The sequence below is a fragment of the Marmota monax genome, unplaced genomic scaffold, assembly GCF_021218885.2.
Source record: "Marmota monax isolate L192 unplaced genomic scaffold, Marmota_monax_Labrador192_F-V1.1 WCK01_AAM20220418_F8-fsc00011, whole genome shotgun sequence".
NCBI lineage: Eukaryota > Metazoa > Chordata > Mammalia > Rodentia > Sciuridae > Marmota > Marmota monax.
In genome coordinates, this window is record NW_026693082.1 from 24,475,017 (window position 1) to 24,488,713 (window position 13,697).

The window sequence follows — 13,697 nt, forward strand, 5'->3', positions numbered from 1 at the left end:
CACGAGAAAGGACTTTTTCTTTTTTCAATGTTATAAAATGTCATCTACCTATATTATGGGAAGATGATAGATGATTAAGTAAAATATGCCTATTCTAGCATGCTTCCATTTTTCTCTTTTGTGTAAAATCTATGTCACTACAAGTGTGTATTTACATATGTAATACAAAAGAGGGCACACACTAGATGAGTAAAGACTGATTTTATCTGGGGAAATGCAATTATGGGTGTGGTCTATTGTTTGTTTGCTTTTTGGTCTGTGTGTATATCCTGTATTTTTCTGGATACACATAAATTCTTTTACAATAAAAAATATTCCCCAAATTTTCTCTCTGTCCTCTGGCCTAAGAAGTGTTCAAGTCAACATCACCTGTAACTTGACCTTTTTATATCACGAAAATTAACCATGCCAAGAGTATAAAATACCTTTCTAGTCAACAATATTGTTTTTTATTCCCCCATACCCAGGATTGAACCCACAGGCACTTAACCACTGAGTCACATCTCCAGCCCCTTTTATATTTTATTTAGAGACAGGGTCTCCCGAAGTTGTTTAGGTCCTAGCTAAGTTGCTGAGGCTGGCTTTGAAATTGAGATCCTCCTGCCTCAGCCCCCTAAGCCACTTGGGATTATAGGCATGCGCCACCATGCATGGCAAAATTGTTCTATCTAGACTTGCCTCCTAATGCACCAATTCTCAAACTTCAGAACACATACAAATCAGCTTAGTTCTAACACTAACACACACACACAAGCACATACTCAGAAGTACAGAGTTGGGTCTACCTAGAACCCAGAAATCCATATTTTTAATGAATATTTTATATAATTTCTACTGAGAAATACATCTTTCTACCCAGACATGGGTTTCCTTCCCTACATTCTTTCAAACATTGTTACTCCAATACTAATAATTCCTTACCTTCCATTGTTATCCTCTTTGGTTTTCATTTTATTTAGTTTTCCAAAGATATTTTACCTCTACCTCTGGTTTTAACAGTGCGAATTAACTCCCTTAATTTATATCTTCAGTTCAGCTCTGTGTTCCAGTTTTAGTTCCTTATATCCAATTTTCTATGAGACACTTCTAACTAAATATCCTTGCTACAGTTTGCTTATGATTGTACCCCAGCAGTCCATGTGTTGGGAGATTTGTTCACCAGTGTTGGGAGGTGGTGGAACATTTCAAGAAATGGGGCCTAATGGAAGGTAATTAGGACCTGAGAGCATCAACCTCATAAATGGATTAATGTTACCCTGTGGGGATACTAGCTCTCATGGGACTATATTAGTACTCAAAGAAGGGAGTCTTAGAAAGAGACATTGGCCCCTTCTGCTCTCTGGCTTCCTGTCTCACTATGTGATCTCTTCTACACAATCCCACCATGATGTCATATGCCATGTTGTCATATACTCTGAAGATCATCACAAGAGGCTGAACAGATGGAGCTACCCAACCTTGGACTTTGTGCCTCTAAAACTATCATAGTTAAATAAATCTCTTTTCTGTATAAAGTACCCAACCTCAGGTATTTTGGTATAGCAACACAAAATAGACTAAAACAATCCATTACTCTAAAATTAGTTGTTTAAAATCTAAATAAAACTTTCTCCCTAAACAATTTCCTCCTGTATTCTGTTTCAGTAAGAGCCAGAAACCAACCTCATAATAAGCCAAGAAACTAACTTTCTCCCCAATCCTACAGAGCATTGTTCCTTGTAAATCCCCAGCCCTAACCTGTGATGCTCCTAAAACTGTCTCAAATCTACCCTCTCACTTCCATAAGCTGACGTGAAACTAACTCTTCACACATTAGTTCAAGGACCTCCCCACTTAAGGAAGGTTTGGCTTATCATTTCTCCCTCCTTGTCCAATAGTACTACCTCCTTTATATTCCCAAAGTGGTTTGGTGTCAGTGTTTGCATACCTCTCTCCTGTTGTGAGTTCCCTGAGCATAAAAGTGCTTTATGTATTTGTACTTTATAATAGGCATTCAAACACTTGCTGAATAAAAATATTATTTTAAAAAGCAAAATACACTTTTAAATGTTTGAGGTCTACACTTAATGGAATTATTTGTAAAAACACATTTAAAAGTTTGTAACAATTTGTTTTATAATATTTGCGATTACATTTTTAAATATGCTCCAAATACACATTTTGACTAAATGCAAAATGGTCAGGTGTTAAAAATCAATGTTCTGTTGAATATGAATACAAAAAAAGGTATACACACACACACACACACACACACATATACATACATATATGCAACTTTGGTTTGCAAACATTAAACAAGAAGTAATACAGGACTGTGATATCCCTAAGGGAAGGGAAACACCTGTGGCCTTTCCAGAGCACAACACATGGACAGGAAAACCAAGTAGTCTAGCAGCCTCAGTAAGTTTTGGACAAAGAGAACATTTTGGAGAAACCAGGGTGGCTATACACAGTAGGACACAGTGCCAGAGTGAGGATGTTATGAGAACAATAGATCTAAAAGAGTTATATTAGAATAGTTGGCTAAAAACTATGCTGTGCTAAGTACCTGAAGCTGGGGAAATAACAATCAGAGAGTAGTAAGTCAAACAATATCTGGAGCCAGACAGAGCTCAGAATAGTTTACACTTTCACTAACCAGAGTTGAAAAACCTTGTAGGATATTCGACCAATGGATAGACTCTTCAGAAGGAAGAGGTCTTTGTGGTGGGTGGGGGGGGGGGAGGAGACATCACTACTACAGGCTCTTCTAGACATCCACAAATAAGTTTAAAAAGCAGGACTTGAAACAATTCAACAGATTACAAATAATCTAAATGTTCACCCCAACAAAATTAATACTCTTGAGAATTATAAGTTAAGCAAGCAACAGCATAAAACTCAATAGTGGCATATAATCAAAAGTATGAGACATGCAAAGAAGGAGAAAAATATGACATATAACTAGGGGGAAAAAGGCAATAAATGGAGGCCCAAAAATGACAAGAGATCCGGACATGAAGAGAAAACAAACTGTCATAGTATAGTATAAGTATGTTCCATACACTCAAAAAGGGAGAGAAAAACATGATTCAAGATTAAAGAAAGAATCTGAAAATATAAGAGACCAAAACTGAACTTAGAAAATAAAATATTGCCAATATGAAACATACAGTGGATGCAACCAATAGCAGATTAAACACTGAAAAAGAAAAGTTAAGTGAACTTGTAGACAGTGTTTACTTGTAGACAAAAAAGAAAAACACCTATCCAAAATAAAACTGAGGGAAAGGCATAAAAACAAACCCTGAGCATCAGTGACATTAAGCACTGTAAAAATGGTTGGTACACAGAGTCCCAAAAAGTGAGGTGTGGGGGTGGGGAAGGCAGTCCCAAAAAGTGAGGGAGAGGACACAAGAAAATCATAAAAAGTGACTGATCCAAGAAAGCTCAATAAACACCAAGAAGAATAAACATAAAGAAAATCACCCCAAGGCATATCATAACCCAAGTACTAGAAACCAGTGATAAAGAGAAAATCTTAAAAGTAATGGGTGGGGGGAGTACACAAAGCAGAGAACAAAGCACAACAGACTTCCTACCTACCCAAGTCAGAAAACAAAGATGATGGAACACTATCTTTAAAGCAGAAAGGGAAATAAAAGTGCTAACCCAGATATCCGTACCTAATGAAAATGTCTTTCAAAAATTAAGGCAAAATGAACTTATTCATAAGAAAAGATGAAAATTCATCACCAGTTGATCATCATTAGAATAACCATGAAAAGAAATTCTTGAGGCAAACAAAAACAATACCAGATGGAAATCTGGATCTATATGAACGAGTAAGGAGTACCTGACATGGTAAATATAATGGTAATATAAAAGTTATTTTCTCATTTATAAGTCTCTTAAAAAACAACTATTTAAATAACAATGTATTATAAGATTTACAACAGACACAGAAGTAAAATTTATGACAAAATAGCACACAAAGGATGTGATGGAAGAAAGGTAAAAAAATAAGCATAAGACTTCAATACCATCCATGAAATGATATCATTTCAAGGAAGACTGATAAGTTTAAAGTTGTCTTGTAATCCCTAGAGCAGCCACTAGAAAAATAAAACAGAATAATATCAAATAATGAACAGCAGAATAAAGGTGAAGCTATCCTACTCTCTGTAGAGAAGAAAGCTAAGGCTCACCTTCACGGGGCTGCTATAAGAACACAATGCAATAACATGTAAAAACAATGCCTTATAAGGCAGGAATTTCGGATCTTCCCTTGAGCACACACCTGGTGTTGAGTTATAAAATCTAAAACTACAACAGCTATCAGTTACTACTATTTTGTCTTCAATTATATTAAAAAGACCTGAGTATTACTTGACATTAATTCTTGATAGTAGCTGCCCAGTAGCAGGAACATGTTAATGGATCTCCTTTGCAGATTAAGATACTTGCTTCTTCATAGTTTCTGCCCTCTTTTTACTCCTGAATCACCTCATTCCTAAATGTAAAACATACATTGTATTCTAACCTCAGCATTATTGACATTTTAGGTTAGCTAATTCTTAGTTGTAGAGGGCTGTCTGTGCATTTTAAGGAGGACACTGTACAGCATCCTTAGTCTCTACCTACTAGATGCCAGCAGGTCCCACCCAGTTGTAAGAACCAAAATTCTCCAAGTATTGCCAAATATTCCTTGGGAAGAAAGGCTGCCTTATTTTAGCATTTTGACATTCTAGTGCCTTATATGTATAGTAGTTTATGCCCTGCATTGATCTGCAAACACTGACGACACTCAACACATATACTTACCAGGGAATTTTGAAGTTAGTAGCAGTTTAGTGATTAGAATACAACTGTGAAAAGCCCTGCTCTAAAGAGCTTACATTCTAAGGCCATGCCTTACCCACAATAAACAACTATTATTGATTGAACTGAATAAGCTATAAAGCACAGAAATTTTTCATCAAGAACATGAAATTCCAAGGAACATTTAATGGCAAAACTGGCATCAGTAGATAGAAAATTCCTACTCGATGGCTTTTTGAAAAATTAATCCTGAGATATGTGTTCTTCCATGAGTTTTCTGAAACATCGATAGGAAAAAAGTTATTGGTCTCTCAAATGCATTCCTAGGTTAGAACTCACTTCTAGGCATGTTTGAGCCCAGTCTGTCAGTTTTAAATTATCAGCATGGGCCTAGTTGACAAATCCTAAGTGGGAACTGCTATGGACTTAAAATCTCCCTATACAGCCAAAAATGAGTGCACGCGCGCACACACACACACACACACACAGTCTCTCTCTCTCTCAAAATACTAAAGCTTCACATATGCTTTCAATGTAAATATGCTATCTATAAATTGACATAATTTTCTTAACCCATAACAAGATTATTTCTGACATAAAGAGATTTTAACCCAGTAACACATTTCTCATTATCAGTCAAATCTACCAGTAGCAGTAGTAGCTGACCAGTAGCAGGAACATGTTAATGGATCTCCTTTGCAGATGGTCCAGTGCTTGGCACATAGGAGGTACCCTGTAAGCCCACACAGAATCTATTAACTGACAAGAAAAGCCTGAAAGACAACTTTAAAATTTCAAGCCTAAGAAAACAGAAGGTAGAGCTTTTGCCATTTTTTAGAATAACTGGAAGATGGTGTTTTATGTCAACATAATACCCAAAGGCAACTAAAACAAAGCCACAAATGTTACTCTAAGAATCGTCCATTCACACAACACAAAGCTTGAAAGCTGAGCCCAAAGACTAGGACAAACAATAAATTAAGAGAATCTAAGGGTTCTAGGGCAGGTTAAAAAATAAATAAATAAATAAATGGCAGTGTGAAGAATTTAGAGTCACTGAAGTCAAGAAATAGTTTTAAATAAGTGGTCACCACTAGACTTCTAAACTCTTTTGAGGGCAGAAATGATATTCAGCTCTGAACATTCCTGATGCCCAGATATCAGTACCAGACACACCGTATGCACCCGATAAATACTAACACCCTACATATACCTTGTGGCTGCCATGTGCCAGCTAGACCTTGAGTGCTTTGCACATGTGAATTCATAATTCTCACAGGAGAAGGTGCTGTTATTACACTCATTTTACACACAGGGAAAGTAAGGCATTTAAGTAATTTGTCCAGTTCTCACACCCAGAATTTGTCCTAAAAAGGGATCATTGATCTGGTTAGATCATTACCAAGCTGACAGCAAGTTCAATTCACTGCTATTAGAAAAACCACAGGATGTTAAAAGTACCCCAAAGTACTTATCATTTCCTCCCCATCCACACTTTTCTTAAAGAACTTGCTGTAGTAGTCTGAAAAATATAGCCCTACAATCTGTGAAACACAACTAAGTTTCCTCCCCACTAATTTCCCATTCCCATCTTCCCCCACCGCAACCAACATGACAAGAAGTAGAAATCTAACCAATCAGGTTCTCTCAATATAAATTTAGAACTGAGTTTTGAAGATATTTGTTAAGAACCATGATTCAAAGTCAAAAATGATTCTCATGTAGATGCTCTAGCACACCAAAGTAATGAGGAAGCAGAAAACAAGAGCCTTGAACGGAAGGCTAATATGAAAAACACTGGAACGGGCATGCAGTGAGTACCAGAGATCTGAGACAGTATGTTCCCAGGGAAAAACTGGAAGAGCAACTAACTACCTGAACACTTTATGGTCTCCAGGACCCCAACCTGGAATCACAAAATGGACTTCAGAGGCAGTGCTCCAACTGTATGACAAATGCCTTTTTTAAGTAAGCTAATTCAAATGGCTTTTTGTTTCTTGCAGCCAAATAATTATTAAGCCAACAAGGGAGGTCAAAGAAAAAACACTGAGTAAGCAGTGACTATGTGCCTCAAAGTAACTTTCTGAGGTAGATATTTTTACTCTCAAGGATAAGGGAAATGAAACTCAGAGATATTTAATTAGCAGGTCTAAGTGACTTCAAAACCCAAACCCTTAACACTATCACTCATTTTCACTGAAGTAACATCTTTCTGTTCCAGGCTATCACACAACTACTTTCCCCCATGAAACATTACCAAACTATTAAAAAAAAAAAGAAAAAGAAAAAAAGTGTTAATTTTCCTCTTTTTGTCATGTCCAAGTTCTTATCTACACATTTCAAATGCCTTTATAACAGGAAGTACTTTTAATGAACTTTTATGTATAAGAATAAATGGAAAGGGATGGGTTGTAGCTCAGTGGTAGAGCACTTGCCGCATGCATGAGGCACTGAGTTTGATCCTCAGCAACACATAAAAATAAATAAAAATGAAGATATTGTGTCAATTTACAGCTAACAGAATATTTTTTATAAAAGAATAAGTGGAAGGGCTGGAGCTGTAATTCAGTGGCAGAGCGTTTGCCTTGCACGTGTGAGGCACTGGGTTCAATCCTCAGCCCCACATAAAAATAAACAAAATAATGGCATGCTGTCCATCTATAACTACAAAAACAATTTTAAAAAAAGAATAAGTGGAAAAAATGAAGATATTTGGATCTAATAAAGCATTTTCCTTTCCTTTCACCATATTACCAGTTTATACACCCTTTCCTCACAACCAAGCTAAGTTCTTTTCCTGACCTGTCCCCACCTCTCATTCCCTCCAAGTGGTTAATTTGACAAAAAGAAAAAAATACCAGTTTGCCTAACTGGTAATTGCTTTATCCAAAGTTACTTCAACTACTTTACAAAGGCAAGACAAAGCAACAAATGCCCCAAAACTTTGAAACCCTTGCCAAAAGAGTATAAATATCAGCAACAAATCGTTTTTCTATCTCTGAAAATCAGTTTGCCAAGATGGAATGGGAAGGAACTTTCCTCATCTAGATTGGTCTCCTTTACCCTTGACAAAAGACATTTTCTAAGTTTTTTCACATTTTCTTCATATATGGACAGAAGTTCCATACCTATTTATAGGTGGAAATTTCCCTTTAAATGACTTTTAACATTTTTTTCTGAATTGGTCTCAGCTCCTTTTCCAGACAGTAAGTTCCTAGAATTTAAAAAAAAAAAATTAAAAAAAAAAAAAAGGTGTTGTTGTTTTGTCTTGAAGTACTGTTTATTTTTCCATCCTCAAAGGCAAAGGAGAATTTCTTCACCTTCTAGACTTACCCTTGGAGTTCAGAGCTAGAGAAGGCTAGAAAATTTCTCACTGTTGGTTCTGGATCCTAGGCAACTCCTACATCTTCACCAACAGAGAAATAATAACCGGTCCAGGAGTATACTGCAAAGTATCAGTCTTTGCAATAGCGCAGTTTTGTGGGCACTAATCACTAGCTCAGCTTGGGAACCAATTTCTTGCCTGATTCCCTTACAATCTTTGATCTCTCATAAATTACTCATCACCACAACTAACAGTGAAATTCACCGTCAATTCTTGGGTCAGTTATGCCTGAAGGAACATTAAAAACTATAAATAATCAGAATAATACTTGAAAGATGTTAATGCATTTTAAAAGATTGGTTAAATTCCACTATTTCATTTTGCCAATCATGTGGGCACTGGGCTACCATTTACTCTAACGTCATAAACGTTAAAACAAAATCACTTTTCATAACTACGTATTCCCATCTTTTCTGAATATTCTTTGAGTATTTTCACATATAACAAAATCATTTATTAACCAACATAATAAATTCCTAACAAGGTGGGAGGATGCTAAAGAAAATTTAAGCTTTTTAAAAGCAAATGAATAATTACAATGCCAAAAAGAGGTTTGGAATTATTAACTTCAGTATACAAGAAGGCCATTAACTACGTGCCTCAGCAGTTATTTCTCACCAGTAGAGAAAAAAAAACATTACCAAGTCCTACCACCGTGATGGTTGATTGTGACATTGACATTTTGCCAAAAGTTTGGGGGTTTTTTAATGCTTTTATTACATCTATACCTTTTTTAAATACAGCAGCTTAGATGCATGGAATAAAATAAGTCATCCCTATCATTCGGAATACTGAATGGCCATCACTTAAGCCACTAATGGCCTAGGAGTGAACCTGACAGCTAACGCAAATATAAATTCTCAGAGGAGCCGCCTGACGCTTCGGTTTCTGATATAAAATTCGAGTCCAGAGCTCAGGGATTCTGGCAGTGAAGAATGCTATTTGGGGACAATGTGCAATGTCGTACTCTTCCTATACAGGCTCTCAGTCGCACACCACCAACACAAACTAAGTACGCCCACCACGTACCTGGGGACCGGCTCTGAAGACCACCCCGAGATTGGAAGCTGAGCCTGACATACGGTGGGGCGGCAGCTCCTGCTTCACACTCAGGAACCACCTTCCCTCTGGGCCCAGGGCCTTTGGCTTCCTCCCTTCCCCACTACTCCCTCCCGCCTCCCACAGCCAAGCGAAGGCGCAGCCTTCAGGCGGCCCCGAAGCAAAGGAAAGACCACCGGCAGGCGGAGAAGCTAAGGAGGCCAAGTCAGGCCTCTCCATCCATCCGGGCCCCCAGTTCCACCGCCACCCCGAGCTCTGCTCACGCCGCTGGCGAGTCGGTGCCTGGCTCACCTTGGAGGCAGCAGCGTCTGCAGCTCACAAGCATGTCACCAGCCAGCAACGACCAGTGGCGCGAGCCAGGCGAGCAGCAGGCGCCCCCACCCGCACCAGCCCCCGGCCCTCCCCCCTCCCAGCCCCGCGGCCCGCCCCCACCTGCCCACCCCCTCGGCTTCCGCCGCAGCTCCAGCCCGCACCACAGCCTACTCCCCACGCCTCCCACTCAGTCTCACGAGAGTGAGCACTCTCGCGAGAACCACCCCGTGGCCAAGCCCGCGCAAAAGTGGGTGGGCTTTTAAAAAAGGAAAAAAGGAACGCGAGAAAAACCTTCCCACGTGCTTCTTCGGAGCAGCAAGCATAACTGGTCTGCCCGTCACCTGACGCCCGAGCGGCCTCACCATTTGTCAGAACGCGTTCAGCCGTGGGAGCTTTAAACTCGAGTCTGACCTACGAACCTGCGGCGAACGTCTTTCGCGTTTCCTGGTCTGTTGCCTTGGAAATGGTTTAACCCTTTCCTCTGGCAAAATACCCGGGCCTTGGCTAGCTCGGCAAGCTTGGTTTCAGGCCCAGTCGCGTTTCCTTCTACCCCCTTGGCTTATCGCCTGGGGCCAGCAAGATTCCATCGCCACAAGGCTAGCTTTGTTTTCTTCCACAGCCCCTGACCCTGCCCAGCTGAAGCAGCAGCCCCACTACATCTGGCAGCCCACGTCAGACCCATCCTTTCGCATGGCCCCGCCCCTTCTCAGAGCTTCTGTGGGAGGACCATTCACAGAGCACCAGGCGGTCTGTGCTACTGAACCTCAAGAATCAACCCAAGACAATCTCTGGGCCCTAGTGCACACCCTGAAGTCTTTAAGTGGTTTCGAAATCAGAAAATAAAGCACTGGTCGCCAAAAATCCAGGCCCAAGGTGAAACGCTAATGTGTTATGTCCAGTTAAAATCGGAAGGGCTAGTCCCACAGTCAGGTTACACTGTTCCTCAAAGGCATGTGTTCCTCAAATAGAAAATTTCTGATAGATAAGAACGGTATTTTTAAATGTATCCTCATTAGGAATTAAGTTGCACCCTTTTGTTGGAAAAGAGTTGGGGAAGATTATTCACATGTTCACTTCTTAAGTGAATTTTGGTTGAGCTTCTACATGTTTTAGGCACTACTGTGGGCTGTTGAGCAATGATGGAGACAAATGGGAGGGAGTGCATGCTCGTGTTATGCTATATACAAATAAATAACAATAAGAAGCTTGGTTTTAAATACTTTTCCTTGCAGAGTATGGATTTTAAGGAGGCCAAAGTAGAAGCAAGAAATTATAATCACTTATAGTCCAGGTGAGAGAATTGTGAAATGAATTAATACCAATGACCTTGACGTTCTTCTGAAATCCATAAGGTCAGAGCCCTAGTGCTCTCTGTTGCCTTTCATTAAAAGTAATTGGGTTTCTCCTATTTAATAGGAGAAATTAACGGTGATTTTTTGGTTTCTTGAGAAAATGAATGGTCCCCAAATGAAAAGCTCACCTTTGATTTTATTCCCATCATCTACACTACAGATAACCACCTCTCCTGTCTAAAAGTCAGTTCTAAGAAAAAGGAAACATAAAATGATGTTCCTTGTAGATAGTTATTTCTTAAGTGTAAGATTTGAAAAAAATAGAGATTGAAAGCTGGAAAATGGAAAGTTCCATTAAAACAAATCCAGAGACTTAACTACCAACTTGAAAAACCCTCTCTCGTTAACTAGCAACCAAATCAAGTTTCCTTTCCTTATCATCACTTCCTCAAACATAAAAAAAAAAAAGCAATTTAACTAGCCTACATGCAAAGTGGTTAAGCCTGAATTACACTTTGGCATGCACACACCAGTAGGATGGAAGCTGGAAAGGGAAATGAACTTTTATGAAAACCTAACAGAGTCAGTAGCACAAGCCAGATGAAACTGGACACACATACCAGCTGAAGAACTATGAAACTGATTCATACAGATACCAGGAATGCTTTCCCAAGAACCACTGGCTTTCTCAGAGTGTGAAAACGGAAGCATTGCCACCTGCTTAACCTTATATTCCCTTTCTCTGAAGCTATTTTGAACCTGTGTAGTATTTAATAAATAATGATTCACATGTTCCTAATCTAAGTTTAAGAACTAGATGGAAAATAAGTTTTTTAGGTTTGAGGTTATATAGTTAAGCTAACACCTTAATTTTAATGAAAGCAATATTTCAAGAAATGCTATAGGGTTACTTTTTTAAAGGAAAAAGTGACAAAGTAGGACTATTTGTTAAAATGTTAATTGCATACTTTTTCTAAGGTTTACAGCTCTAAATCTGCTTAGCACTGCAGATTTAGATGAAAGGAGGTCTCCTCTGCCATTCTAATGTATATTAATAGAACAGTCAAAGCCTCTCAACTCACCCTAGTGATAAAGTCATTGTGGTCTCCAGTTAGCTCTAATTATTTGAAGTACATGAATAATATAAAGTGAGAAGAAATGTAATATTAAGATCCAGGTGTGGGGCTGCAGTTGTAGCACAGTGGTAGAGCATTTGCCTAGAACATGTGAAGGCACTGGGTTTGATCCTCAGCACCGCATTAAAAAAAATAAATAAAACAAAGGTATTTAAAAAAAAAGATTCGGTTGTACCATGTCCCTAGTTTTTGGATTCTTTAAAAAAAAAAAAAAAAAACTATTCTTTTTTAACAGTTTCATTGAAATGTAAGTCACATCCCCTGCTATTTAATGTTTTTTTGGTGTACTCACAGAGTTGTACAACCATCACCAAACTAATTTTTACAACAGCTTTGTCCCCTTAAAAAAATCCATACTCTTTTTTTTTTTTCAGGTGGCATAACAGATTTTATTTCTTTTTTTTTTTTAATTTTTTATTGTTGGCTGTTCAAAACATTACATAGTTCTTGATATATCATATTTCACACTTTGATTCAAGTGGGTTATGAGCTCCCATTTTTACCCCATATACAGATTGCAGAATTACATCAGTTACACATCCATTGATTTACATATAGCCATACTAGTGTCTGTTGTGTTCTGCTGCCTTTCCTATCCTCTACTATCCCCCCTCCCCTCCCCTCCCCTCCCCTTTTCTCTCTCTGCCCCCTCTACTGGCATTCATTTGTCCCCCTTGTATTATTTTTCCCTTTCCCCTCACTTCCTCTTGTATGTACTTTTGTATAACTCTGAGGGTCTCCTTCCATTTCCATGCAATTTCCCTTCTCTCTCCCTTTCCCTCCCACCTCTCATCCCTGTTTAATGTTAATCTTCTTCTCATGCTCTTCGACCCTACTCTGTTCTTAGTTACTCTCCTTATATCAAAGAAGACATTTGGCATTTGTTTTTTAGGGATTGGCTAGCTTCACTTAGCATAATCTGCTCTAATGCCATCCATTTCCCTGTAAATTCTATGATTTTGTCATTTTTTAATGCAGAGTAATACTCCATTGTGTATAAATGCCACATTTTTTTTATCCACTCATCTATTGAAGGGCATCTAGGTTGGTTCCACAGTCTTGCTATTGTGATGCTATGAACATCGATGTAGCAGTGTCCCTGTAGCATGCTCTTTTTAGGTCTTTAGGGAATAGACCGAGAAGGGGAATAGCTGGGTCAAATGGTGGCTCCATTCCCAGCTTTCCAAGAAATCTCCATACTGCTTTCCAAATTGGCTGCACCAATTTGCAGTCCCACCAGCAATGTACAAGTGTACCCTTTTCCCCACATCCTCGCCAGCACTTGTTGTTGTTTGACTTCATGATGGCTGCCAATCTAACTGGAGTGAGATGGTATCTTAGGGTGGTTTTGATTTGCATTTCTCTGACTGCTAGAGATGGTGAGCATTTTTTCATGTACTTGTTGATTGATTGTATGTCCTCCTCTGAGAAGTGTCTGTTCAGGTCCTTGGCCCATTTGTTGATTGGGTTGTTTGTTCTCTTATTGTCTAATTTTTTGAGTTCTTTGTATACTCTGGATATTAGGGCTCTATCTGAAGTGTGAGGAGTAAAGATTTGTTCCCAGGATGTAGGCTCTCTATTTACCTCTCTTATTGTTTCTTTTGCTGAGAAAAAACTTTTTAGTTTGAGTAAGTCCCATTTGTTGATTCTAGTTATTAACTTTTGTGCTATGGGTGTCCTATTGAGGAATTTGGAGCCCGACCCCACAGTATG

At 38.8% G+C, this 13,697-nt stretch overlaps 1 protein-coding gene across 8 annotated transcripts in view; it reads right to left on the reverse strand.

The window, feature by feature from the left end:
- Akap11 (A-kinase anchoring protein 11) overlaps window positions 1-10,177 on the reverse strand; it is a 47,512-nt gene extending 37,335 nt beyond the window's left edge. The window contains exons 1-2 of one of the 8 annotated variants that reach the window (XM_058582603.1): window positions 9,976-10,177; window positions 7,929-8,014 (exon numbers count right to left, since the gene is read on the reverse strand). The gene's annotated coding sequence lies outside the window, so the exon portion shown is untranslated. Of the gene's footprint in view, window positions 1-7,928; window positions 8,015-9,214; window positions 9,496-9,535; window positions 9,639-9,975 lie in introns of those variants that run through there. The other 7 variants (XM_046454097.2, XM_046454091.2, XM_046454093.2 and 4 more) reach the window with 7 other exon arrangements.
- Between the last annotated feature and the right edge of the window lie 3,520 nt (window positions 10,178-13,697).